General features: G+C 36.0%; 1 long non-coding RNA gene across 3 annotated transcripts in view; it reads left to right on the top strand.

Annotated features, from left to right (window-relative positions):
• Nucleotides 1–4,865: 4,865 nt before the first annotated feature.
• LOC102482831 (uncharacterized) overlaps nt 4,866–12,384 on the top strand; it is a 24,741-nt gene continuing 17,222 nt past the window's right edge. For all 3 annotated transcript variants that reach the window (XR_337428.1, XR_337427.1, XR_001369749.1), the window contains exon 1: nt 4,866–5,091. This is a non-coding gene — a long non-coding RNA (uncharacterized LOC102482831). The remainder of the gene's footprint in view (nt 5,092–12,384) is intronic.

Below are 12,384 nucleotides of genomic sequence, written 5' to 3'. Positions count from 1 at the left end.
CAGGTTGAAATGAGTCTTACTAGGCTAAAATCAAGGTGGTAGCCGGGTCATGTTTCTTTCTGGAAGCTCTACGAGAAAAAATCTGTTTCTTTACCCTTTTCAGTTTTTCTGTAAAAGTTTTCCACAGTCTCTCACTCATGGCCCCTTGCTCCATCTTCAAAGTCAAAACCTCAGGTCAAGTCTCTTTCAAGCTGCTATCTCTCTGGTCCTCCATAGTGATATTTTTAAGGACCCAGTCATTCCATTGGGTCTGTCCAATTTTTCCAAGATAACCTCCCCATCTGCAGGCCAGCTTACTACCAACTTTAATTCCCCTTTGCTATGAAACCTAACATAGCCACAGCCTGTGTGGTTCAGGACCTGACTATCTGTATTAACTCTAAGGCTAACAGCAAGTTAGTGGCCAGTCAACTTGTCTGTCTGACCTTATGAACTCCCCCTTTATACAACCTCAAATATAATTTACTAATAATTTCTAAAGTAGACAGTGAAATGAAATAATCCAACCTATGCCTCAATGACCAATTGAAATGTATTAAAAAAAAATTTAAAAAAAAGGAAAATGTAGCCTTTGGACAGCAATAGAGATCGCTGTCTCTGAGAGAGTCTGTTTTGTTTCTCTTCCCTTTTTTACAAATCCTGAACCATAAGAGTAAATATTCTATTTAGAAAATGAATGGGGTAGTTAAGTAAAATTGCCATGGATGGTCTCCCTGCCTGACATAAACATACTGGAATTAGACCTTTGTTTTTTTTTAAAAATCTGTGAATTATCGATGTCAGTATAGTTTGTATAATTGTTACCTACCATGACCCATACTACTGCAATAATTGTTACTGAATTGCATTTGGGTTTATTTGGGGCACTATAATAAATAGAATTGCTCTGTACTCTGGTTCTTTACTTGCTAGTCATGAGAATTTGGACAGGTCACTTTCCTCAACTTCATCTACTAAACAAGGATCCTAATGTTATTATCTCTGAAGGAGATATTGTATTTTTACAATATATAGTTCATTGCATCTGATATCAGTATCAAATAAATGTCACTCAAATTAACTTTTGCCAATTTTTAGCAACTTATCTATACATAAAATAAATTAGCTTAATTATAGTTCTCACTTTTTCAATGACAATATTTACTCATCCAAACCACACTTCCTCAAATGGCTTACATTTCCCTATTAGTTCTTACATAATTTTCAAACCTCTTACAGTTTGTAAAGGAAAATGTAAATGGAATATAAAACAGCACCATCACTTTCTTTTCCTCATTTTATATTCAGCATCTATTGACTTTACAAATCCATTCTGAGGCATAAATCTAAATGAGTGGCATTTTCAAATATTAGATGATGAAAGCTTAGTTGCCCTAATGACTTGTGGTCATTGTTTTCTGGCAGTGGCTTTGACTTTATGCCCCATATCCTTCTCTAAACTGATGGCAAATTCCTCAAAGTCCATGAAAGTTATTACTGTCATGATTCAATGAATTTATTCCTGGATGATGAAACTTCATGCTTTAGATAGGATGGCTCCCTATTTTGTGTCTGCCCAGTCCTGGACTTTCTAAGTTCTAAGTGGAATGAAGCTCATTGTTCTCTAATCCATAAAATAAGATTTAGGTAAGAACTGCCCTCTTGGGGACCAGCAACTAGCATAATGGCTGTGTCGCAGGACTCCCATGTAGTCAACTGCGGTTTGCATCCCGGACCCGGTGGCTTAAAACTCATGCCAGGCGTGTGTGCATACGTGCCCAAGATCCCAAGAGGAGGAGAATGGAGGAGAAGGGATTGCAGCATGGCCATCCCCTCTGGGGGGTGATATATTGCTTTCTATCTCTCTGTCTCTCTCTCTCTGGTGAGTGCATGTGCCCTATAACAAAACAAAACAAAACAAAACAAAACAAAACAAAACAAAACAAAACAAAACCTCTTAAAAAAAACACCCACAAAAAAACAACTGCCCTCTTGGTAGCATTACTTAAGGTACTATGCTTGCTACTATTTCCATAGGCTCCCACCACCATGTCCATGTCTGGCCAGGACACTCACTTATTTCTCCATTACTTCTCCATATAGAGGAGTCCTATGGGATGGATGGATCTAGAAAAAGGACTGGATGTACTTGGCTCTGCCCCTCCTGGGTTCTCTCTCTAAACATCTGCCCAGCAGCACAGTGGGTGTGCTCTGGTCTCTCCTCAGCCATGCTGTCAGCTCATTAGCACAGGCTCTGCTTTTGTCGGAGAAGCTGGCAGTTTTCCAGTATGGCCTGTATTTGGGAGGTCAACTCATCTGACTCAGAGATAAGGTAAGAACGGTCGCATTTGTCCATCTTTATTCAGAAAGCTAATGGTGGACCCCATTTTTTCTGCCTCCTTTGTTCTCTTATTTGGTCTTAAATTGAAAAGTGCAGCACGATCTGGTTGGATGCAACACTCTCCATTCATCCTCCTCCAAATATTTTTTTAAAAATTCTATATTGTTCTTCCATTATAGATTATATGTAAAATCTTTCTGGGTTTCAGCTCCATAGCTTGTTTGTATGTATGTATGTATGTATTTATAATTTGCCATAAGACTCGTGTGCTCATGAGAGAAAGAGAGAGAGAAAGGAAAAAAGAGCTGTTTCCAGGAAAGATGGCCACCCAGCAATACTTTTTCCTCTCAGGATTTTGGGTGCACACATGCCCAGTGTGGTGTTTAAGCTGTCAGAACTGGAACCATGTCCAGATGACCATGTGGGATCCTGCCACCTAACCACCACACCACCTGCTGACCTTTTGTTTTTATTTTTAAGAGAAAGTATACCCTTATTATTGATTACCACCACTAGAATAGTTTTCTCTTCTGAGGGAAGTCCCCGCTGTCCTGGAGAAAAATCAAGATATGCATACAAATCATTGTTCTCTACAAATTAAAAGCAATTATAAAATCATGTCAAATATGAACATGTAAACTTAATATAATATCGTATGGTATTTTAAATCAAAGTATCAAGAGAAGGAAGAAAAACTTCATTGATTTCAGTTTTTCAGCCTTCCCTCTCTCTTTATTATTTTCTCTTAAAAATTGTCTCAGACACAGAAGTTCTTCTAACTGAAATATTGTCGGTTTCATAATTTTTCAGACACTGCTGCATAGCATGGCAACACTTCATATAAAAAATAAAATCTGCATATTAATAAGAATGCCTTATTTATACCCTTTGGAATAGCCAAACTACATGAAGAAACCAACTATTCATAGGCACTATTTGGTACCTGTAATACCTGTCATTTTCTCAAAAGATGCAAGCCCAATATGATGGTCTGTGCTAAAAAGATCTTGACCAATATAGTAAATGAGATTTTTTTTGAGAGTTTATTTATTTATTTATTTTTTTGCTATAGTTCATGAGTGCTCACCAGAAAGACAGAGAGAGACAGAGACAGAAAGCGAGAAATCACCTCCCAAGGGGGAGGGCCACACTGCAATCCCTTCTCCTCTCAGGATCTTGGGCACACACACACACGTCCAGCATGAGTTTAAGCCACTGGGTCTGGGACTTGAACAGCAGTTGACTACATGAGATTTCAGTGTCATAGCCATTATGCTAACTGCTGGCCCCAGCGAGATTATTTTTACGTCTGGGAAATTCTTAAATATGGCAAGTACACAAACCTCCAAGTAGAGGGTCATTTAAAATGTTAGACTGCTTGCAGATAAAATACATGTTACATTTTTTCTCTACTATACAAGTTGAGAAATATCTATTTTCTTATATGACTTTTCCAAAGCACATGTAAAATAACTGAAGAAAACTTTAAAGAAAACAATATACAGCATTTCATAACCAACTTGGCATCATCTTTATCTCTTCTTCTGCACTGTCTTTGGACATTTAGGTATAAAACTCCCTAAGCTATCTTCTCCTGGTAATTCTTAAAGAATTTGACAGTTTTCTATCTTACACCTTAATTTTAGACCTGGAAGAAACTTAAAGACCAAGCCCAGCAGTCTTCAAATGATAAAACTAGTGGTTTCAGTGCAAATGACAGCCAAGAAAGGATCAGATCTACATTGCAGAAGGAACATCATAGCCAGTCTCTGTGTACTTAACTTTTTTGGCACTGAATCCTGGCAACACCCATTATATGAAGTATAGACTTTGGAAAGGCATTTTTATCTTCACAAAGCCTCAGTTTTATCAACCATAAATTGATAAAAATACCATCTATCTAGGCTTTTCAAGATAATTCAGTGAATGAATCTATTTTATGTTTTTACAGATTTCTGTTTATTTTCTTTTTTCCTTTCAAAAACTTCACTAAAAAAAGGAAATAATTTCTTATTTTTAAACTTATTTATTATTATTATTTAATTTGACCAGAGAGGGACAGATTAAGAGAGAGAGAGAAAGAGATAGTGAGAAAGCAAGCCACTGGGTCCAGGATCCAAACTGTGGTCAGCCATGTGGGAGTCCAGTATCTTAACCACCACATCAGTTGCTGGCCCTGATAGAAAATAATTTCTAAAAAAACATAATTGTACAAAATTACATATGATATATAATATATAAATCATAAATAATATGATTACATATATGTGTGTGTGCATGTGTGATGGGTCTTCAAAAAGTCCATGGATAATTTTTATTATGAGAAATCTAGGCATGGAATCAAAGTCATGTTTTAACTCCATTTTTTAATAAAAAATTTTAGATGTTTTCTTCACGAAAAAGAGGGGCAGAGACTGAGACATAGAGACAACATCTCAACAGGGTCTTGATGTCACAATGCACTCTCACCATCAGTCAGTCTCACACCATGGGCACAGGCCTGCCTGGGTATGTGATCTAGATGCAACCCTGGGCCTTCCCACGTGGGTCAGCCTCCTAAAGTGTTTCAGATATAGATAGATAGTTCGGTATGTAGACAGACAGACAGATTATCTCTAGGGAAAGTAAATGGAGGAGCTCTAATTGGCTTGACAGCAAGTAATGAATTAAAATTAAATGCCTACTGTGGAGATGATTTCCCATACAAAAGACACAGGACTTGAAGTGTCCAGCTACCACACAAAAAAGATGATGATACTTCAGGCCAAAAGGTAATCAATTCTATCACATATTGCAGAAATTATAAGAAAAGAGCTCAAGAGTTGTTTGACCCAGTGTCATGAACCAGATAGAAGTGTATGTAAGAAGAGAGATCTAGGGACCAGCAGGTGGTGTAGTGGTTAAGGTGCTAGACTCCCACATGTCCAACTACAGTTTGAGCCCCAGATCTGGCAGACTGAAAATCAAGCTGGAGGTGTGTACTTATGTGCCCAAAATCCCAGGAGGAGAATAGAAGAGAAGGGGTTGCCATATAGTCATTTCCCCCAGGGAGTGATTACCCACTTTTCCTCTCACTGTCTCCATCTCTCTCTCTCTCTGGTGAGTACACGCACCCCTATGGCAACAAACAAACAAACAAGTAAATAAGAGATAAAGAGAACTAGAGATCCTCTATTTCTTTTACCTATAGCTAGCAATTACAAATAGAAACATAGGTTGAGTCTCTGGAGAAATTGAGTGATGGGAATGGTAGGAGATGGGGCTTAGAAATGAAATAACTGAATTGTCGATTCATTTCTATGGTAAACACCAAGGCAGCAAGGGGAATTTAAGATGTGAGAAGAGAGTAGAGGAAAGGGGAAATATCAATGCAAGGTCCCAAGTGTAATGTGTGTAATGGTAGAGGGTTGAATCTGTAAGTTAAAGTTTTATCTTATTAGCCATAGAAAAAACACAGAAAAATAATAGTAATTTTATGAGGGATATAACTATTTAAATATTTTTCTTAAATGATAAAAATATTTAAAGCTATATATTTTCCTCACAGAACTTATTTTGTCATGAGTTTTGTTATAAATATTACGTTTCTGAGTCTGGATAGAACATTATTTACATTTTTATTTATTCTTTTATAGAGGGATCATTAAACCGTATTTTTAGATTGCTAATTTAGACAGTATATGAGCAAAACGTCTTTAGTTTTGGAGAGATTTTTGCTATAGGGCACATGTGCTTGCCAGAAAGACAATGAGTTAGGAAGCAAGAAATCATCCCCCAGTGAGGATTGCCATGCCACAACCCCTTCTCCTCCATTCTCCTCTTGGGATTTTGGGCACACATGCATCCAGCATGAATTTCAAGCTGCCAAGTTCAGGACTCAAACCACAGTCAACAATGTGGGAGTCCAGTCACTTAACCACTATGCCACCTGCTGACCTCCAAAAAATTTTTCATAAAATTTCCACTTTGGTTAGTTTTCTTCCTAGCCAAACACATTAGTTCTTTCCATTATTTACTGTTTTATTTATTTTAACTCTTTAAAAGTTTATTTATGTATTTCGTGAGAGAAAAACAGGGAGAGAGAGATAGTCACCCCCTGGATCTTCATGTCACAATCCACTGCTGGTCTTGATCAGCCCAAATCATTGGTACATGCATACAGCCTAGCATGCACAGGGAGACCACAGGATTTGAACTCAGAATTTCAGGATTTTGCATTAGTACTCTGTCACTGTACCACCACAGTTAGGTTGTATTCTTGCTTTGTTGTCTGCTTGCTCTTTCAATTTCTGAAAGGCAAGGAATAAAAAATTTCTCTGTAATCATATTTTTAAAATGACTTATTATATTTTTAAGAATTTGCTGTAGGATATGTACACTCTCTAGAGAGAGAAAGACAGAGAAAAAGATAAAGTGAGAAAGCAAGCCACCAGGTTTGGGATTAAAACCATAGGTGACCATGTGGAAGTCCAGTGCCTTAACTATCATGCCACCTGCTAAACCCTATAATTGTATTTTTATCAAGTTAAAAAAAAATGTAATTGGTGAATAAATAATTTAAGTGATTGTTTAAATAAATCATAGTTAATTATATAATTATAAAAGTTGTTATGTAAATAAATCATTGTAAATAATTAGATCTATATCAGATGACTAAATAATCATATTCAGATATAAAGGACTATAAATCAACCAAGGCAAAATTGACATGGATCTTTTATTAATGTGGATTATGCCAAAAATATAAAGGTAAAAAATAGATTTAAAAACATTGGGCATTATATAATCCCATCCTTGTTTAACCCTAACTGTAGTATATACATGTATATGAATGTATATTGCTAGCACAGTTATGCATAGAAATAAGCTTGGGAGGATATTCTCCAACATGTTAACAGCGGTAATCTCTGATTTGGCAGATGTAAGTGACTGTCACTTTTATAAGCATATTGTACTTTATAATAAAAAAACAATAAAACTATTTTTATATTGAAAATAAATTACTAGGCAAAATGGCTATCATAAATTATGTTTCAATGAAAATAACTACTTACAAATTTTATTCTTGTGCATCCAAAGTTTCAGAAATTAAAACAGAATGAAACATAATGAAAACAGATAAAACAACTCATACACATGCACTTTCAAAAGCAGGTCAATTGCCAAATGCAAAAGTCAACTTGTCACTGTAAGAGACAGGAAAAACCAGTGTTCTTTCCACTCTCATGCCACTCAACAAAACATGTCTAACACCAGTGTTGTTCTGCTACACTCCAACCAAGACTCCAGAAGACACCAGTTGGGTATTCTCCAATTCAGTTCTGATACTGTCTACTTAGAGATAGCCTCACATCCCACAAGTTAAAGGCTCAGTTCTACAAGACCGTTCCCCATTTCAGAAACTAGGCATAAGTACCAGTTAGTTTTATCTGTGCTTCTGACCTACAAGCTATAAATGGGTGGTTCCCAAGATTCCCTCCACTGTGAGTCAGGAAAGCTCACAGAACTCAAACACTTACTTACATTCGCTGGTTTATTACAAAGGGCATTACAATGGATACAGAAGAAGAGCCAAATGGAAAGAGTCATAGGACAAGTTTTGTAGGAAGGAGCATGGAGCTTCCATTCATTTACCAGGTGCACCTTGCCTGTGGAAAACTCCCCATGTTCAGCTATCTGGAAACTCTCCGAATCCCATCATTTTGAGCTTTTATAGAGGCTTCATTACATAGGCATGATTGATTAATAAATCATTGGTCAATTTTTAGTTTCTCTTCTCTCAGGAGGATGATAGAGAAAGGGAGTGGGGCTGAAGTCCCAGCCTTCTAATTCTGTCTTGGTCTTTCTGGTGACCAGCCCTTACCCTGAAACTATCTAGGGACTGCCAGACACCAGTCATCTTATTACTATATAAAAGACACTCTTTTTCCTCTAGAGATTTCAAGGGTTTTAGGGAATCATGTGCCAAGAACCAAGAGCAGAAACCAAATTAATATTTCTTATTATATCATAGTATCACAGTCCTGCTAGCCAAAAACATTGTAAAGTGCCATTGTAAGCCCTGTTGGTTTTTTGCAGAGTATTTGTGTTATTTAGTTAAATAATCCAATATGCACATTCTCAAGCTGTAGCTTTGTTTATATTTTCTCTAAAGATAGACTCCCCAGTAATAAAATATATTTACAGTTATATTTGCCAAGTTGACCCTAGGAAATAAGTAGTTTTTCCATTTGCTTTCCTAAAATGCATTAGAGACTATAGATATTTAGAGATAACTTCTGTTTAGCTTTTGTGGGTATTACATGATGCAATAAATTACTGTACTCTTTTCACAGAGGGGTTTTAATTCTATAAGTTGTTTTCTCTAGGATAAAGATTTATTAAGTCTGAAAGTATATATAAGCTTTACTACAGCACTTTTGATGACAAATCATATAATAAATTGTATTATTTCTATGATTTTTTATTTTCATACAATGTGGAATTTCATTTGAAATCTGTTTGTGGACTTTATTTCACTACTGAGGCTATGTTCTCTACTGAATGGGGATAAGATATATGTTTTAAATTAAATTTTCTGAGCTCTTGATGGAGAATACTTTGTAACTTTTACATGACGTATCAGATAAAAATTTACTATTCCCATTCCATTTAGTAAAAGAATCCAAGCCATGTGGTTTCTATTTTCTAGTTTGATTGTCACATCATATGCCCTTTAATTTCTTTAACACTCAACGTACAGAGTTCCTAGACTCTTAGCATCTCTGATACTGTATGATAAAGGATCCCTCCTCTTATTTTTAAGTATTTAATCAGTCTTAGAAAACACACTTCCAGAAGTTTTTTAGCCTGGAGTAGTCCCCTTGTCTACTTTTTGTGATTATTGCCTGTGATTTAAGGATCTTACTTAAGAAATCTTTGCCTACTCCAATGTCTTCGAGAGTTTCTGCAGCAAAGGAACCAATAATCAGAGTAAAGAGAAAACCCTCAGAATGGGCGAAAATATTCGCAAACTATGCCTCAGATAGGGGATTGATTGCAACATATAGAGAATTCAAGCAGCTTACCCACAAATCAACAAACAATTCAATTAAAAAATAGACATGTGAGTGGAACAGACAACTTTCCAAGAGAGACTTACCAATTGCCCAAAAGCATATGAAAAATGCTCAGCATCCCTTGTTATAAGGGAAATGTGAAACAAAACCACAATGAAATATTTTAGTCAGAATGGCTATAATTTAAAAAATAAAGGAATACAGGTACTGGTGAGACTGTGGTTAAAAGGGAAGTTTCCTATCTTGATGAAAATGACAATTAGTACAGCCACTGTGGAGTACAATATGGAGGTTCTTCAAAAACTTAAAAATTGAACTACCATATAACCCAGTAATACTACTCCTGGGTATTTACCCAAAAGATAAGAAAATGCTCAGTCAGAAAGACACTTCCACATCCATGTTTGTTGCAGCATTAGTCACAATTGCTATGACATGGAATCAGCATAAATGCCCAAGAATGGATGACTGGGTTGAAAAAGTGTGGCACATATACAACATGGAATACTACTTGGCCAAAAAACAAACAAAAATTTTTAAAAATGAAGGGACTGGCAGGTGGCATGTTGGTTAAGGTGCTGGACTCCCACATGGCCAATTGCTGTTTAAATCCCAGACCTGGTGGCTTGCTTTCTCACTTCCCTTTCCTGTGTGTGTGTGTCTCTTTCTGGAAAAATTTAAAATAATAATAAAAAGTTAAGTAAATACTTAACAAATAAATAAACAACGAGGCCCTGGCATTTGATACAAAGTAGATAAATATAGCAGATTAAAATTTAAGCAACACAAGCCAGACTATGAAAGACCTTGTATGGCCCTATTCAGTATATACTGAATGTCTGCAATCTACGGCAGAAACTGAAAGAGTGGAAGATATAAAAGCAGAAACAAGTGTGGATACAAGAGACTGTAATAGGTTGGGGTGACTGGTGGGGGTGAGGGTACTCTGGAAAAAGAAAACATTTAACAGAGACAAGAATGGAAAGTTAAATGTTGAGCATGATATGCATGGTAATATATGTGACTTGATTGACATATAATGCATGTATGCATTGAAAAATCATATTGTATGCGATAAACATGTATAATGATTAAAAGTAAATAAATTAAAAATAGATTTTCAAACAGTAGATAAACATAAAGACTATGTCTGACTTTAAAATGTCAGTATTTGTGTTTCCTCACGAAGAGAGGACTATTTTAGTACATTTAGTTGATTTACAAATGACTTGTACTGACTAATGTGTAAAACATCTTAATAAGAACAAGGGTTTTATCATGAAAACTATGCCAAAGTTCTAAGTCCAATATCTATCATAAGGGGATTAAAGTCTTAAGTATTACACTGTCCTCTAAATTAAGGAAGTTGTCTAGGCTCCATTTCCAGCAGTTTCTGAATGTGATTTAACTGGATATGCTGTGGTTAAATATCTTGTTGCTTTCCATTTCTGGGAGGATTAACTCTATTTAAATGAATTCTCTTTCTCAATATTTATTTCAAATAATTCCCTAGACTGTCTTAGCTTATATTTAAATAACTCAGGAAATTATTTCATGTGGAAAATCAAGAAACTTAAACTTCAAATTTCAGTGTTATTAAGCTTTTCTTCTTGAGCAATCTAATGATAGGGTGTCACTGCTAAGATGTTTCCAACAACGTGAAGAACACTTAATGAGTATATGAATATGCAAGATGGTAGAAGGAAAGCTGATTTAGAAATCCTGGGGCTCTACCTGATCTGCTTCTCCTTAATTTAATTCCAACATTCAGTTTTACAATGTATATTTGAAAAATAACCTATAAAAAATGAGTCCCAGGTCAGCAGGTTATGGTACTGAACTCCAACACGGTTGATTCTGGTTCAAGTCCCAGACGTGACTACTTAAAACTCATGCTGTGTATATGTGTATGTGTGCCAAAATCCCGAGAGGAGAATGGAGGAGAAAGGATTTTAGTGTAAGCGTTCCACCAAGGAGTATTTTCTGGCCTTCTGTCTCTGTCTCTTTCTATCTGGTGAGTGCATGTACCCTATAGCAAAAATCTCTTTAAAAAAATGAGTCCAACCCTATAGCAAAAACCCCTTCAAAAAAAAAAAAAAAAGAGTCCAAATATCTCAATATAGTGGATACTTTTATCAAGAAAGTTATCATGTCATCCTTACTTATAGTCTTGTTAGTATACAAAGAATCTAGACAATATAAACAATAGGAATGAGTACTTGGAAATACTGTCTTTCAAATATCCAAGTTGAGTAGTTTGAAATTTTGGTGACACTCTACTCATTCTAGCTGTCTTTATTAATTTCTTTAAATTTAATTGAGATAAAATAACATAAAAATTATTCTTTTAGCTATTTTTAAGTGTACACTTCAGTGATATTAATACATTCTATCACTATACAATCACCACCACCCTCCATTTTGATATCTTTATCTTTCTAAACTTAAAATGTATCTATTAAATAATAACTTTGAGGGAACCAGAACTTAGCATAATGGCTATGTTGCTGGACTCCCACATAGTCAACCGCGGTTCGCGTCCCGGACCCGGTGGCTTAAAACTCACGCCGGGTGTGTGTGCGTACGTGCCCAAGATCCCGAGAGGAGAATGGAGAAGGGACTGCGGCATGACCATCCCCCCAGGGGGCGATTTCTCGCTTTCTATGTCTCTCTCTGTCTGTCTGGCGAGCACACGCGCCCTATAGCGAAAGTCTCTCCCCCCGCCAAAATAATAATAACAACTTTGAAGCCTTTCCTTCCTTCACTCTTGTTTTTATTTAAATTAATTTATTTACATTCATTCACTGTACATCATTACAACATGCAAAATGAGATTTTCCATCCAGATTACACTGTATATTGGTTCAATCAAGCACATCAGCATACATGTTATCATCAACAAATAATTTTCCATTTCTTATTTCCTAATGTTTTTCTTTTTTTGATTCCCTATCTCTTACCCTCTGCCATCTCCCACTCTCCTCCCACATTGTCTCTGGTATCTAT

Source organism: Tupaia chinensis, unplaced genomic scaffold (assembly GCF_000334495.1).
Source record: "Tupaia chinensis unplaced genomic scaffold, TupChi_1.0 Scaffold145889_1, whole genome shotgun sequence".
NCBI classification, from domain to species: domain Eukaryota; kingdom Metazoa; phylum Chordata; class Mammalia; order Scandentia; family Tupaiidae; genus Tupaia; species Tupaia belangeri.
Note: the sequence above shows the minus strand (reverse complement) of the source record. Positions and strands in the feature narration are given on the sequence as shown.